At 40.5% G+C, this 17296-nt stretch overlaps 1 long non-coding RNA gene across 3 annotated transcripts in view; it reads left to right on the top strand.

The window, feature by feature from the left end:
- The first annotated feature begins 344 nt into the window (after positions 1–344).
- LOC134553686 (uncharacterized) overlaps positions 345–17296 on the top strand; it is a 257762-nt gene continuing 240810 nt past the window's right edge. For all 3 annotated transcript variants that reach the window (XR_010081137.1, XR_010081136.1, XR_010081138.1), the window contains exon 1: positions 345–3680. This is a non-coding gene — a long non-coding RNA (uncharacterized LOC134553686). The remainder of the gene's footprint in view (positions 3681–17296) is intronic.

Raw genomic sequence — 17296 nt, forward strand, 5'->3', positions numbered from 1 at the left:
GAAGGTGTCCCTCCAAGGTGAGTTGCAGCGCTGCTCCGCGCTCCTTTTGTCTCGGTGCGAGGCCGCGGCGCACCCCGACCCCGCCCCGCCGAACTTTCTGCGGGGACCGGGGCTCCCCGACGGCCGCCAGCCGAGCCGGGGACGCGCAGGGCGGGGGACGCGCGGCCCGCGGGGACGCGCCGGGGCTGCCGGCGGCGCCCGTGTCCCTCGGGTGTCCCCGTGGGGGCTGCCGGAGGGCAGGTGGAGAGGCCGCGGGGTGCGGGCGGTCGCCTCCTTCCCTTTTGGTTTCTTTGGGACGGATGCGGTCGGCCCCATCTTTGCGCTTTACGCAACAGGTAGGGATGCCAGGAGCTGGCGGCGGCAGCACGGAGTCGCGGCCAGGAGGTTTCGGGGGGCTTTTTTTGTTACGTTCTCTGGAGAAGTGCGAAGAGGAGGGGGAGGAGAACCAACAGCTTTCCGAAATTCCCCTTCAGTTGTTTATTTATGTACTTCCCGTGTCCATGAAAAAAGGGTTCGTTTCGCAACTCCGGAGTTTTATATTGTTTTCTATTTACTTTCCCCCTCCTTCTCTTTCGTTTAAAGTTATCTTTCTTTATGTCCTGCGTTTACCCGTCTCATTCCGGCAGATCAAACTGTCCGAAGACAGATCTCCAGAGGCTTGTCCTCACTGACATTCGGGGAATCCAAACAAAGAGGTGCATCTACCGGAAATAATGATTTGAGAGATGGTTCTCTCCCTTTCCACCCCCCACTCCCCCGCCTTGAATTAAATTGTTTTCTTTTTCTGGGAGGTTCAGTTTGAGGGAAGTTTTGCTCCGGAGCCGGGGTCGGGGCTGAGGAGGGATGGAGCAGACGGAAAGTTGCGGCGGGGGGAGGAGGCGGGGGCCGAGGGCAGTGCGGGACCCCGGCGGCGCCCGGACCGCGGGGGGAGCAGGGGCGCGGGGGACCTGCCGCCGCTGCCGGCTCTTTGTCTGCTCGGGCAACTTGAACAAAAGGAGAAACTCGGATGAACTCTCCATCTCTCCCTCGCCTCTCTCGGGTTAACTCATCTTCGGCAACTTTATCCGAAGAGATTTACTCAACTTTCTTCGAGCTCTCCCGCCGCTTAAAAGCAAAGAATCCCGCCGTAGGCTTCTAAGGAAATCTGGTTACACAGTTTAGAGAAAGGAGAAGGTACGTTTGGACTTGGGGTTTATTGTTCTTTCCCGGCTCCCTCGCCGTCCCCCCCTCCGCCCTGCCATCCGCGCCCGGGTCCGGGAGCGCAGCGGAGGCGGCTGCGGGCCAGCCCAGCCTTTCCTTTGTACTTTTGGGAGCACATGCAGGTATTTTTGGGGAGGGTAAGGAAGTAATTCCACCCGAACCCCCGTAATGCGGGCTGGGGGGCACTACTCAGGGAGGTCTTGCCTCCTTCTTGTGCCTGCTTTGTTTTATTTTAGAGGTTTAACTTTTTTTTTTCCTTCTTTTTATTTTTTTTTCTTTTTTCTTTTTTTTCGGATTTTTTTTGGTGGTGGTGAGGGAAGTGGACTCGAAGGGCTTTCTGGATCGGGCTGTGTTTTTAAGAGTTGGGACAGAGAAAAGCTGAAGACGGGGAAAACTTGCTGGGATTGTCGGGAGTCCTGGCGGCCCTGGCCGGGGAGTGAGTGGGGGGCTGGTGGAGGCCGTGGGTCCGGGCAGGGCAGCGCAGCAGGGGCAAGGTGGGGGCTCCGCCGTGTGCCACTACGGCTCCCGGGCCCCAGACACCACGGAGGGGAGCACCTTGCTCCTGTGGGACCATCCCAGGGAACCACGGTGCGCAGGAGTCCAAGGGACAATTTTCGGAGAAGCGGGACGGACCAGAGGGAGGACTTTGTTCTTCCGAATGCATTGATCATAGCGAAGGGGAGAGTGGAAAGGGTCAGTCCAGGCTGGCCCTTCCTCGGCTGGGCTTCAGTGCAATTCCCTTTGTCCCTTCGGAAACGCAATAGTTGCATTGGGTTTTGTTCCATTCCTTTTGGTTCATGCTTTCTAGAGCAAGCATCGCAACTCCAGAAAACTTACTTGTGCGCTCTTTGTACTTTTCTTAATTACCTTGATCAAGTTAGTATCTTATTATTTCCCCATCCTCTTTATCTGTGCTATGTAATAACTGTCCACTTTTCTCTTTTTTCATCCTAGTCCTCTACTTTCTTTTGTTTTCTTGTCCCAATTTCCCAATTGTTCACCTCTTCTTTAGATCTACCCATTTCAGAGTATCTGAAGTCTACTTTCTCACTTTTTATTGTTTTTGTTCTCCTCAATCTCTTCCCACCTACTCTTCCACCTTTATTCTTACTTGCATTTCTCATGAAAAACTCCTTTTGCCAGGATCTTTCCTTTCCTCCATGTGTAGAATTGTTCATTTCTCCTGATGTGAAGCAAACATAAAGCTGCTTCTTGTTCTCTTCTAAACCTGTTCTTCTGTGGACTGCCCTACATCCATGTTACCCTGTTACGCAGACAGAGCTTCTAGCAATAATTCTTGTTCACCAATGTTCACTTTCTCTTTTCTTCTCATCTTTGTCCCCACATACATGCATCTCCCAGTCTGTAAAAGCTTCTGCTAGTTCCTCTCCATTGTCCTTAGTGTGGAAGTTTGTTCTTTTCCCTTTCCCCCACTCCATCTTGGCAGACTTGAAGCTGTTCTTCACGTCATTGTTCCCTTCTGTGCAGAGTATTTTTCTCTCCATTCCTCATAGTCCCCTTCCCAACGCAAGTCAAATTTGCCTTTTGCACCTCTGAGGGAATTGCACAGAGGGACTATCAGAGTAGACTGACATGGGTTTAGCTGCTTTGGCTTCTTCCTGGGCCAGATGCCATCAGTGGTGCTCATAGTTCAGGTCCCAACTGAAGTGACACATCTGCTGGTGGAAATGCTGTGGGAAGACACTGCAACAGGGCTAAGGAAGCAGAGAAGATCATATATGTTTCCCTCAAAAGGGTTGATGGGTTTTGGTTTTGCTGCTTGGGATTTTTTTATTGACTTACTGTTTTCATTAGTTTTTAAATACCTGCCAGGGCAGTTGAAGAGCCTTTATATTACTTTTTTTTTTTTTTTTTTTTTTTTTTTTTTTTTTTTTTTCCCCCTGACACTTCAGTGCTTTCTGGAAGGTAAGACTGTGCAATCTATAGAGGTATATGAAAGTCTTTTTCTTAAACCTTCTTCTGTTACACTCCAGCCCCACAATGTTTTTAAAGCAAAGTGCCATCACCAGGATTTGAGTTTAGGATGTGTCTAAATCTGTGAAGAAATTTGTGTTTGAAATTATTCGGAAGAATGTAACTTTATATTGTATGTTAGTCCCCAAGTAGTGTGGCAGACTGTGCTGAACTAACAATTCTTCCTCATATTTGAACAGGTCACAGCATGATTGTTGGGAAAATGGGATGGTTGCCAGGACATCAGTCTGTGATGGGTACCATATTGCATTTCTCTTCGAATGGTGGAATACAGCTTGGGATAAGCAGGGCTGCTCAACATGGTTCAAACTGGACCATAGAGCTGCTTAACATCTTAGCTGTTTGGATTCAGAGTAATGGTTAATGGTCTCCGGGGAGAAGTGGAAGAGCCCTGTGCTGAAACTTGTGGATATTGTGGAACATGCTGCTGAGACCCATTTGGATTATATCACTGCCTGACACCAAGGTTCTGCAGCTGATGGAAGGTATGCTTCTCCCCTGGTGCAAAAACACTGTCTCATACATCAAACTACTAAGTGCATTGTCTTTGTTTTAAACAAACTTGCTTTGTAGCCTTTTTTTTTCCTTTGGTTTTGCCTTGCTACTGATACTTGCCAAGAGTTTTGAATGGTGTTAATCTGATAGAAATGTTGTACTAATGGTTTGACAATGTTTATATCTTAAATGGAAAAGGAAACCCCAAATATGATTTTTTCCCATAATTAACTTATATTTTGAAGGTAATAGAGTCTATGAGTGCTTAGCAGATCTAGAAAAGGAGGGTGGCAAACTTTTAAGAAAAATAAGTTAAAAACAATTTCAGCAAAGCACTTTCTGCAGTTCTGATCTTCTAAATAGCCCAGTTTGTTTGAAGAAGTTACTATTTTCTATTTTGAACTCAAGATAACAACGTTTTATTATTTAACCTCTCTTCCTCCAAATAGCAACAAAAATCTTAAGGATGGCTTGTGTGGAGGAGCAAGAGAAAAAAAATCAGTTAAAAATTCAAGGAATTCTTTTGTTTTTAATGTTTTTAAAGTTTTGATGTAAGGCTTCTTGCAGAGCGTATTTGCAGCCTGAATATCCTAGTAATGTGAAAGTCTACTGGATGCAGTTCAGCACTCAGTTTTCTTACTAAATGAGATAATCAGTGTACAAAAATGAACTGGAAACTAGCAGAGAAAACAAGTGGTTAAAGAGTTATTAATGAATAACAAATTATTCTTGAATCTAGATGAAGTGTTAATCCAATAGTGAGGAAATCAGTGGGCTCCTTAGTGAATTGTGCTAATGGCAAAGCAAATTTTAAAAGTATTTTAAATCTTATCCTTTTATACCTGTTCTATGCATTTCTTCATTATAGCTAAAAATGAATGACATGAAAATAGTCGGTTTTGCTGCATGTTTCAGCTCAACTGATTGGTTTCAGCCTAAACCATATGTAGGGCAGACAAGTATTCATAGTCTTAAGAAAACTGCTGAGCTGGCTGGCCTACTTTAGAGCAAAACAGAAATCTGAACGAATAATCACTTGTGATCCTTTCCTGTTGTAAACAGAGATACAAGAAGCAATACAGTTCTAATTTCCTGATTCTGGCTGTGTTTTAATAAAGACCTACTCTTAATTTTCTCTATTATTGTGGGTTAGTTTTTTGTTGCATACTGGATGCAATTAATGTACATTTAGATTTATGGTCTTAATAATATTCTTCATTTATACTATTTTTGAGCTTTGCATGACTGAAGCTAGCCATATGAAAGTCTTTATTTGAAGTCTCAGAAATGGAAAGTCTTGGGCTCTTTGTAGAAAGAGAAAATAAAGAGTAATAAATGGATTGTGTGGATGAAAATATTTAGAGCTGCTCTCTAGTGTCATCTTGGAAAAGAAGCCCAGTTATTATTTTCCTCTATTTAAAGAAAATCAAAATTGCAATCCTTTTTGTTTCTGTGAAGATTTTGTTGTAGTTGAGTTTCTCCTCAGGCACATGCCACTCTTTAGGAAAACTAAATTGAACACAGAAGTGCACTTAATTTATCTGCATGAAAGCTATTAATTTTTGTCAGCACTGAAAATTAAGAGGAATTTTTACTTATAACTAAGATATAGAAACTACTCCTTAGCTTAATCTGAGAGTTTGTGTAGATTGAATTTCATAACTGCCATAAGATTCTGGATATAGTAGGCAAATTATTAGATATATTTGCATTTGTTTGTATTTTGAACATTTCAAACATTAATAACTTGGTGACAAACCTTTAAGATTTACAACTTATCCATCTTCAAATTCTGTTGGACTCTTTCCAACAAAATGCAAAGTATCATTCTCCAATTTGGAGATGACATCTGCAGAGAGAGGAGAAGCATGGCCAGATAGAATGTGTTCAGTGTGGTAGCTCCCAGCTGGGAGGTGTGCTGTGCTGCTAGGAGATGAGACCCTTTGGGGCTTGCAGAGAGATGGGGGAAATGCTTTCTGGGGCTCTGGCTGGAGTGCTGCCATACCTTTCTCCTGGGAGCAGACCCTGCAAAGGGGCCAGATGCAGCATGGGTTGGGTGGAGGCTGAGAACTGTGGGGAAGGAGCAGCTCCTGGGCCCTGGGAGGAGTGATGGGGACCACCTGCCTTACTTGGGGTGGGAAGGAGCCTTGATGCTCTCAGAGGGGGCTGGTTGGGAAGGGCTGCTGCATGAGAGGAGGTTTTTAGGTATGGGAGGCTGAAGTGTGGGAAAGAGGTTGTTTCTGTGATTTGTCTTTGGATGCAATTTGGTGGTTTCTTGTTCACTTGTGACAGTCCTGGAAGGTGATTGAAATCCTTGCAGGTGGCCTGAGGCAGTGTGTTTTTGGGGGAGAGGTGGGAGTTCTGAGTTCCCCCTCACAAAACTACCCTGGAAGTGTAATCTGGTAGCAGAATTTGCACCTAAAACAAATTAAACCAAATCCGTACAGTTTGAACAGTGGTTCCTCTTTTGAACTGTGCTCTGAGTTAAGGAGGTCTTCAATATATAGGTTGCTTGAGAAAGAGTTTTGATTTGTGTAACTTAGGTAAGAGTAAGCATGAGGGTCTTTCAGGCCAACCCAGCCTGAGTGTGGAAGAGATTTAACAGGCTGCAAGGAGTGCAAATTTTACAGTGTTGTGTGTGTGGGCAGGTGAGTTGCATCATTGGAGTTGTGCATTGTGAAGAATGGGCAGAGGAGAATAGGGCAGGTTTTGTTACTGCAGATTTTTAAGTGGAAGAGGAGATGGCATGTGGAGTAACTTCCAATCCATTAACATCTAGGAAGATAGGAAGGAAAATATGATAAGGACTTCATTTCTTTGACTGTTCCTTCCCTTTGGCTGAAGTGTTTTTCTGGATGCATGAACTCCAGAATTCCCAAGTGAGGTAGAAATTCCTGTAGATCCATGTGTACCCCAGCTGGGGGGTGTTCCTGATACAAAATGGAGAAAGGGAGGCTTTCCTGGTGTCTTTCACCGCTCCTGTGGGAGACCCCACTCCTGGCAATGAAGGACAAAGAAGCCTTCTTCTCTAGAGGCTTCACCAGAGTGTCCTCGGGATTTAGAGGCACAGTTTGATTCTTGAGTAAAATTTTGGGGAACAACTTTTGGACATAGGATTGTTAGTCCCTGAAAGGGCTCCTGAGCAGTCCAAAGAGTATTGGCAAGTGTGAGAGGCCGGCATGGTAAATAGTCACTTCACAATCTTCACTGAGAAAGCAAGATGGAAGCTGTAGGTCAGGGCTCATTACTAGAATGGAGTTGACTTTGTATCTTTGGTTCCACAGAAAATGCTATTGATAATTTTGTCTGGTTTTTTTCTTTTTTCTTTTCCCTCCTTGTTTCTCTCAAGGCTGATTGAATGTCATGTATGAAATCATATTGCTTGCTATAGCATGAATCATAATTGCAAATATGATTTCTTTATTTTTCTCCTTTTGCTGGTTTGTCGCTTTATTATGCCACTTGAGGTGCAGTCTTCTTACAGAAGGAATATAACCATTGGAGTATAGTTTGTTTCTATTCTTGTCAGAGCATATTTTTATGAGAAGTACAAGAAAGTCAACCAAGGCTGGAAAGAGAGAGCTTCCACTTGAAATCTAGGTGTGGGTTTACACAAGCCACCACCCCCTACACCTTATATTACAGTTACAATTGAGAAATAATTGCATGAAGACTTATAATGAAAACAAAGCTTCCAACATGCGACTTGCTTTTTCTGTGAAGTGCTCTCAGTAATGTCAGGACAGAAGCATATGGTGTCTGGAATAGTTTTCTGTTTCTTGATTGGATTTATTTTATGTAGCAAGAAGCTTTCCAAGTCACTAATGGATTCTATTTTTATTCTCTCTTTTTTTTTTTTTTTTTTTCCCTTGCATTGTCATAACATGAAATTTATCCTAAACTATTTGTGAAGACTGAGGTAGGGTCATATTGTGCTTGCTATCTTGACCTTTCCTTGAAAAGCATAGATGTGTTTGGGTTTGGTAGGGGGAAATGGATAAGCTAGGGGACTTAGAATATTTTAATGCAAAATTAGTTCTGGCCTTTGAGGACAGGGACAGTACTTCCCTCGAAAGGTTATGAGACTACTGCAAATATGGATTTTGTATTTAAATCCATGAATATTGTAGATTAGTGAGAAGAAATTGTTTGACTCTGTAGAAGAAAGAAGAGGAAAAGCTCCTACCTAGTCCAGATGTGTCTACTACTGCTAAAAGTTGAAAAGTGATTTCATTTCTTTATACTTGTAAATGGCAACTACAGTCCTTCTATTTAAGAACAATGTTGCAACTCTATGAAATAAACTGCATTTTGATACATCTTAAAGGTTCCAAATGTTCCAGTATAAGTTTTTCTGCCACTCTTTGTGTTTTTTGTTTGTTTGTTTTGTTTGCTTGTTTGTAAATTGTTTTTGAAGCCTTAAGTCCCACATGGGGCAATGAGGGTGGTGTTGCTCTGAGTGCCAGCATTACTTCCCTGTCAGACATAAGAGAGAGGGCTGAAGTAGAACCATTAATATTTTCAAAGAATTTCTTGCAGGCATAGGAGGTGGCTGGGTATGGAACGAGGAGGCATGTGATTCCCATAAAATTAATAAGTGGGCAGTGGGAGTGGGTATTCTGGGCTGATAAGGATGGAGTCTGACTTGGTTGTGAGCCAGTGATGATTGGTGAGGAAAGGAAGTGGTGAGACATTTTGAGAAAAAGGGCTGGTCGCTAGTGATGGATGGGATAGAAAAAAGAGATGTGGATTTTGTGGGAATGGATGAGAAGCTGTTTGTCATAATTTATGCATCAGGATGCCTGTGCCATCAGAGCATTTCTAATCAGAAAATGGAGTGAAATCTTTAAATAGCTGTGGCATAAGTTATAAATATCTCAGACATCAGTAGTACTGGCTTCTTTTTGGTGTGGGCTAAAATTGTGCTGTTTAATGCTGTGAAAGGAAACAAAGTTAACTTTAGCTTTGCACATTTTGCCTTTAATTACTCCCCGAAGTAGGGCAACCTTCTAATTGAAGATACAACTTACTATCTTCTGTTTCTCTTTGCACTGTTTGAGGCAACAATTAATTTAGGTAAGTGATTCAAGAGTTGCACATGCTGTTTTCAGATTATCTCAGAGGTGAGGCTGCTCATTTAGTTGTCTTTCAGAATTTGAAAATTGGTTTTTGGTCGGTACCAGTATTGGTCTGTGCCTATCCTCTGAAAATAATGAAATTTGTGGTGGGTCCAGAGTACATAGGAAGGTACCCTAGACTATGCGGTGAACGCTGAGGTGTTTTTAAGCAACTCGATGCCTTTGGTGCAGGCTGGTGTGCTGCCACGCCAGGTATTAAACTAGGCCTGTAAGCTACTTTGTGTAATTGTGCTACTGTACTTCATCTGTCAGTTGTTGCTTCTCTGCTGGGCATGGGTATGATGTGGCTTCAGCTCTGCTGGTGCTGGAGCTCATCTGAGCTGGTGGTAGCTCAGGGGGCTTTTCACTGGGCTCTCCCGAGATGTGTGTGAACATGAACTCAGCTGTGCTTGTAAAGAAGCTGTTGTTTCAAGGCCTTGGGCTTCAAGCATTGAAAGAGATGCTCTCTTGCCCTTAAAGAGATGCTTTGCCTTTTTGTTAAAAAGGTAGATAAGATGGCATTATTAATTTTGCCATATTCAAAGTTTTACAATGCCATGTAGACAGTAGCTTTATTCATTCAAGCTGCTGGACTGGACTTGTGAATCTTGTATCAGCATGGCTCCTCACTGAACATCAGACACTGGAAAGAAGGGTGGTTCAGGTTCACAACTTTATGTTTTTGGCACCTGGTTTATTTATTTATTTATTTATTTATTTATTTATTTATTTATTTATTTATTTATTTATTTATTTATACTACACTTGGAAAAGAAGGAATGGAAGAAATAATTCTAAACCCCAAAGCTTGTTCTTTATCATACAGTTGCGTCTCAGCTTCAGGATTTGTATACATTATTTTCATAGCCTTAATTCTATGCATTATTTGGCTTTACAGGCACATCTATGCATACAGTGGCTTTCCTTTTGCATGCAGTTGAAATCGTGTCTGAGATCATGGCAGGGTTTGATATGCATCCCCTGCAGGAATTCCAGTGCTTGGGCAGTGCAGGAAGGGATCTATAGCCTGGTGCATGTTCCTGACAGCAGTTCACCTAGTAATTGGACTGAAAAGGAAGTTTTAAAGGTAGCAGTGAAAAAGCTCCCTCTTCCCAAAGGAACAAATGAACATTTTGCTTCATGTCCACCGAGACTGGTCTTGGACCACACAATGCATCTAGATGGAAGATTAATTTGACACTAGTTTATTTTGAATGCCTTATTTAATAAAACTTATAATTAACACATTTCTTATATTCATTGTTGTGTGTAGTAGCTTAAAATTAATACTTGAAATATTTTCATCTATATATATTTTTTCATACTTTGAGTTATCCAGAGCACATATTTTTCTCGCTTAGCCACTAATTTGAGCTGTTGTGTCTAAATCTGGGTCAATTTTTCATAGACCCAAACAATAATTGCTGTTGACTTCAGTGATGATACTGGTGGCTGGTGTTTTTGGAAAAGAAATCAAACACCAGAGTACCTATGTGTGTATACACATGCATTACGTGTTTATATTTCAGATATAAACATATATAAGTGCATACCATGGAATCCAGAACCAAAGATGTGCCTGAGGTAGCTTCATGAAGGAGAAAAATTATTTTTTCCCTCTCTGTTGGGAGCAGTGTCTTGTTCTTTCCCAGACCTTGCTTTATGCTGTCTTTTGTTGGTGGTCTTCAATGCTGTCTTCTTTCTTTGTTTTGGATTTTTGGGTACTCAAATGAAACATTTTCCTATTCCAGTTAACAGTCTGTTTGTTAAAATATATCCATCCTGTGTGCATAGTTTAAAAACATATAATGCAAAAGTGTCAGTAGAAAGAATTCACTGTAATCGGTTGTAAAACACTTTCAGGCATACTGCTCACTCATCCCTTTCACCCTTCTGAAAAGCACCACTGAAGAGCAACTAGGCATAGCTGAAATGCACCTTTGACAAGCACTTAAAAAAATTAGTTTCTTCAACTGGTAATCAATATGGCTTAATTTTTGATGTACGTATAGCTTATAATATGTATGTTCCCACTATATATGTTGGGTTTTGTGAATTCAGTGCTTTAAATTATGTGCAGTGTAATACTTGACACGGTTAGCGGTAATTATTTTTAATTTTTTTGAAACATCTTCAGGAGTAATTGTTTTGAGTGCTATCAAAATTGTGTATGGAATGCTCCTTGTGGAATTCACACAGGGTAGATGTATTAGTGGATCTCAGTTTGAGACAAGTGAAAGGATGTTTGCGAAGGAAGACCACAGCCATTCCCAGATGGATTTCTTTGCATTTGCAAATGCAAGGAAATCAATCAGCCGCTGACCTTGGATTCCACGTTGCAGCTGAAATAGTTTTTTCCCCTGAACTCTGTTGCAAAAGGCACTGTGCTAAGATATGACAGATCAGAGAGAATAAGACAGTAAAGAGGCAGAATAAGAAGTCATTCTTTTGTTGAGAGTGTTGCTCATACATCTTATTTTCTTACACTGTTGGTGCAGTCCTTTGAAAAATAGTTGGGTTGTCTGATGACTTTGTAGGAGACTATTGTAGGTGTTGAAAAATGTCATTATTAAAAATAAGGATTTGCACACATGCTGTATGCAGTCTGTAGATTGTTTCTGCAAATGAAGTGGAGGGGAGCTCTCTGGTTTGCTGCTCTGCTGTATCAGAAATTATGTATCTGAGTGATGGTTGCTGGATTAAAGCAGTGTATATTTTAAGCTTCTAGCTGCTTAGTGTGAACAGAGCTGTGCAAACACCCCAGGAGCTGCCAGGAGCCATTTTGTATCTAACACATTCCTATGTGGTTTTCTACCCTGTGCAGTGGTTTATGTCCATGATTTGTGTAAGAGGAGCAGGGTGTCTTTATTCTTCATTTTTTCTGAATGCTCCCAGGCTGAAGAGAGGTATGAAGACAACCTGGTTATTTCAGGTCAGTGCCTGAATTAAGTTCTTGGCAAAAACTTGTTATGGATCATATGCTGCCATCACTGCAAAACACAGTAAGTCAGACAGGGTATCTCTAGCTCTGTTTAAGTAAGATCAATTTCTTCCACGAAAAAACAAAAGGAGAATCTCTGTGGAGAGGTGGGGGTTGAATGTAATGTAATAACCACTTGTCAGAGAGACACTTGATAGTAGTAGCTTCTGAGGGAGTTACAGCCACTTAATGTGTCTGTAAAGAGAACCAGGGTGCACTCACTGGAAGGATATTGGTGTATCTGTTGGAAAACATATATATTTTTTTGTGATTTTTTTTCTTAATATAATTATTGTAAAAATAGATGTTAAAATATGAGCAATTCAGGCTCTAAAGTGTATTGCCATTGGCAATTGATGCCTGCATTTGGGTGTAGGGCCATACTTGCTGTATAGCAGAGCTGCCAAAATCTATAGGCATTACTGGCTGAAGGGGGACAAACAATTCATTAAGCATAATGGAGTATTTAATATCTCTTACAGGTTTTGTAAGCTTCTTGCTCTGTCTTGACTCTTCAGTTCTTTGATTTAGAATTGCTATGCTAGCTGCACATGCCTTATTATTTTATGTTGAAATAAGTACAAATTGTATTAAAAAAAGATAGCATAATAATTTTGAATAATTGAGTAATTTTAAAAGGAAATCTCATACTTCAAGGGCCAGCATCTTTTGTTTGGGGAAAATTATCAGTATAGAAGCTCTCTGTATCTTTAAGTAAAATGGTTTCTAATTTATGCTTGATTCTTCTTCTAGGTTAATGTTAATTAGTTTAACATATCACTCATAAAAGATGTCATAGTTGAGTCATTGTGTAGGTAACAAATCTTGCGCTGGCTAGCAATGAAGAAATATTACCTCTATTAAAACCCACACTTAAACTGTGGAGTCAGTAAGGGCTCGTGACATTTTGCAGTTATCCAGCTTAATGCATTTTAATGCCTTCAGTGGTGTGAGGTTTTTCCTTGGGAGGCTGTGTGGGGGATAAGCAAGTGAGGCAGAGCCTTCAAATTATGCAGTCAGTATAAGGTGTAGCCTGTGCCAAGTGAGAAACCCAGCAGAAATGCTGGCTGGGGTTGGGGCCTGGATACTTTTATACAAATTTAACCTTAAAAAGCCCACAACTATCCAGTGTCTGGTTACCCAAATAAAGCATACATAAACATTGGTAAAAAAAGCTCAAATCTGCTTATATTCACAGCCCAAGTAATTAGATATTAACACAGCTAAGTATGCATGCTTGTAATTAGCTAAGTAGTTTCATCCATTTCTGCCCTGAGAGAAGCATTAGAGCTACTGGGCCTGTAGTAGAAAGCAATTTTCAGTAGTGATTGTGGAGTGGTTAGTGTGACTCTGTAATACAGTATTTCAAAGTGATCCCCCAGCCTCTCGGAGGAGGTGATGCTGTGGTGCTGCCAACACAGCAGTGAGCCTGCACTGAGTCCTATCCTGCTCAGCTGGCACAGGTATTCCAGGGTATGGGATGGGCAAAGTGAATTAGTCTGATCAAACCTCTAGCCGAAAGCTGCTGCCCACATTTTTTTGTTTAAACCATCAGCAGGGTGAATGGCAACCAGCAAGTGAGTAAGTGTTTGAGGATTCTGTTGCTTCCTCTGCCTGAGGAGGCCTGGATGAGGAGAAGGTGCTGGATCTTGAAGGCCAGTGGAGTTTCACTTGACCAGCACAGGCAGGCATGGTCAAGAGCTTTGCATCCAAAATATTGATGTGAAAAAGTTTAAACCTTCCCCCTTTGCTAAAGGTTGTAAGCAAGGCCAGTCACTCCAGTGTGCGGCAGGGAGTGTCTGAAACTTTACAGAGCAGCTCCAAATTAGTGGACCAGATGTGCTTTCCTGCAGCCTGGGTTTGTTTCCCTGTGCAGCAGAGCACTGTAGCTTTGTGGCCAAGCAAACATGGTGAGGTTGATCAGAGAAAAGAGGCATATCTCTGCTTAGGAAAGTAAACAGCCAGCATGTTCTAGTGTCTCACAGTCTGAACATGAAAATAAATTAGGTTTATCTCTTTCAGATTTTAAAGTATCCTACTAAATTCAGTGTTTCAGGTCTGAGAAATGGCAGCTTTGCAGCAGCTGGAGCTGGCAGGAGGAGTGTTCTTCTGCTGCCTGCTTTCAAATTATGTGTGTTTGAGCTCCTTTGGACTACTTGTATTTCAGTACCCCAGTAGAACAATCTGCCAATTGTTTGTGGTGAATAATGAATTTTGTTAATAACATATGATTTCTGTTAATAAAATTCAAAAATTTGTTAATAAAATAGACAGTGAAATTTTGTTAATAAAAATATACAGTTCTTTGACATCCTGCTTGACAGCTCAAAATGCTAGTGTGTTTGGTGAGTGTCTCAGCACAGTTAGGTGAAGACATAGGACAAGTATCCCTTTGAAGTGACTGCAGTCTTCAGTATGTCACCCTGACCTTCTAATGAGTTCGTTACTGTTGTGCATGCAACTGTGAACGTTAGGTTTTCTCTTGTTAATCCTAAAGGAGACCCCTTTCTATGAACAGGTTGTTCTTCAGGTGATGTTTTCCTGAGACAGCTCTCTTTCAGCTTCCCTAGCCATTTGTTTGTTCATTTGTTTGCAATTATAAATTCTGGTTACCATGAGACTTGAAAAATTGCAGCAAACAAGCGACTTCTTTCTGAATTTGCTTCTCACCTTGGATTTGCATTAAGCTTTCAGACTTCCCTTAATTTTAACCATGAAAACAGAATATATTACAGTAATTTTATTAACATCAAAAGGCTTCAAATTGTTCACATGTAGCTCTTAAAATTTATAAAGCAGCAGTTTAAGACTTTGAAATTCTTAACAGATGCTCAGCTATGTTCTCAGTATTTGAGCTTAAAGGAGAAAGAATTTAACTCAATTATAATAATGTAAACCTTTCCACTTTGCTTTGCATAATTAAATATTTTCATTTACATAGCACAGAAGTTTAACATTGTAAACTGGGTAGATAAGCAGAAGAAAAAGGCAGACAAAGATGCATCTTTAATGCATGCAGAGTAGTAATGCACATACTGGTAATCTTACTGTGCTTATTAATAATAACTTTAACTAGAAATCCGTATGCAAATTCCTGTGAATATGGATTATATTTAATATGTGGATTTTTAAAATTGTGTGCATCTTTGGAAGTATGCAGTAAGGTATGTTAAAACTGGAGCAGGAATACAATAACTTTGATACCTTCTACTTCTTATTTTAAGATATTAATTAGTGGAACAGGTCTGAGGAAAATTAAGGTATCTTTGGCCAAATTTTGTGGATGCAGGAAATAGGTTGATTGTGCCTCTGTGGAAAGCTGTCATCCTACTGGTGTAGCAAAAACTAGAGGTGGTTATTACTAACACTTTGGATAATGCTGTGTCTCAGATTCACCAGCCTTCTGTCAGAGCAGCTTCTCTGTGGTATAATATGAAACATTACGTGTTTTGGGGGCTATAAAATAGACCCAAGATGTTCAAATAAATACTTGCTCTTTTCTAAATTACTGCTGTCTGTCAGGTCCAGGTCAGCAAGATGTATCAGGCTGAAAGGAATCTTTGCTGGTTTTGAAGCAATTTAGTGCAACTTCTGTTGGCTAGGTTAATGTCACACTTGAATCTTCTTGAAAGTGGGAGGATCAGTGATGTTCCCATATAATAAAAGAGAACAGGTTTGATTCTTACGTTCCTGAATTCTCAAACTGTATAATATATTACAGTTTTAACAACATGTGGAAAAACACAGGTGTGGTAAATAAGAGAAAAAAAGCTTTTTTTTTTTTTTTTTTTTTTTTTTTTTTTTTTTTTTTAAATTGCCTTTTGTTTGTTTACTCTCAAACTTCACCAAGTGGTTGGCTTGCTCTGGTTCAATGTCTTATATCAAAAGATTTTGGTGGTTTGCTTTTGTTTTTGTTTATTACATGCTTCAAATCTCAAAATTTAAGTGTCATTATATAGGACACATACAATAATTCTATACATTACAATTAAGAGAAGATGGATTTTTAGAGAAACTTGGGTCACATTAGACACTATGTCCCGTGTATTAATTTTAGGGCATATATCAAGCCACTAAAAAAAAGTGGAAACCCAAGCAAAAGGGAGAACAGAATACCTGTGTATATGTTTGTGTGTGCATGCATTGCAGTGTAGAGAGTGGGGCAGGAGAACTTAAAAGAAGTTTTTTTGTTTACATTTGATATTATTTACATTTCCTCTAGGATTCTTTAGGTAGTGAGCTTTGGAAAATTGTTTCAGTGGCACTTACATTTCTGGGGATTTCTGTCAATTGCCTAGGTTTCTTCCATTTGCACACAGATTTTCTAGTGCACTACAAAACCTTTTGTCATATTTTTTGCTTTGTTTGATGGGAATGGAAATAAGAGAGCAGAATGTAGGGGAAAATGAGAATTTGATTTCCAGTGAAGCAAAATTTCGTGTCCTAAAGCTGCTTCTGACAGCCATTCTTTTAGTATAATGAGTGCGTGTTTGCTAACTGCAAATTCAGTGGTGCAAGTTACTTGCTTAAAGAACAAGTGAAGCTAGAAGGATCTCATTGTCTTTGATTTTTATCAGTATCAGATTTAGCAGTAATCCTAAAAACTTGTAGCAATATATGTGCTCTTGTTTTCTCTTGCCTCTGATCACTGGGGAGTGCTTAGAAGTACTAAAAATTCTTTGGCACTTCTGAGCACTCTAAAAATAATTTTATTGGTAGGATTTTATTGGTAGAAAGGCTGAGTATGGACTTCTCTTAGTTTTTCATTATTGCTCATTTGGCTTTAGCTATTGAGTATTTTGCCAGTTTTCTTTTCCATTCTTGCTTCATTAGACTTGTGTTGCCTTCCTGAAGGGTTATGAGAAGTTCTCATTATGAAGTAGCTGCTTAGCTCAGGAAATGTCTAGTTCTGCAGAGATTTCTATCTCTATTAGTATTCTCTAGATTTTGAGTTGTTTTGTTGCTTAGGAGAGAAAAGGGGTTTGTTTTGGTTTATATTGAGTACATGTAGTAAACGTATTGGAGAGGTGTCAGTATTGTAGTCAGATTAGATAAGTTGTTTTTGTATATGAGGAATACACATGGTTCTGTGTTTTTGGTTTCTCAGTTGTGTGTCTTTGGTGTGTTGCCTTCCAGCTGGTTTTCTGTTATCGTATTATCTCTAGCTCTCTTCCTGCTCATTTGCACCTGGATTTCACCATACTGGGGAATCTCCTGGGAGATACAGAATCATTTCAATATGTGACATCAGGCCCTTATCTACCTTTCTATGTGTATGAGGTAGAATTTGGATTCTTTCTGTACTGAATCCTGTGCAGAGAGCTCTATGTAGAAGGTAGGAAAACACCTTTCTCAGTCACTGGATTTTGTCTGCAAAATTAGCTTCTGCTATGTGGCTTAATTTACTATGGTAGTGTGTTGCTACTTTATTAAGCTTTTCTCTCTCTCTTAAAGTAATTGTGTGCCCATTTCCCATTTAAAAGTTAAACAAAAAACCTGGCATTCCAAA

This window comes from Prinia subflava, chromosome 1, assembly GCF_021018805.1.
Source record: "Prinia subflava isolate CZ2003 ecotype Zambia chromosome 1, Cam_Psub_1.2, whole genome shotgun sequence".
Lineage (NCBI taxonomy): Eukaryota > Metazoa > Chordata > Aves > Passeriformes > Cisticolidae > Prinia > Prinia subflava.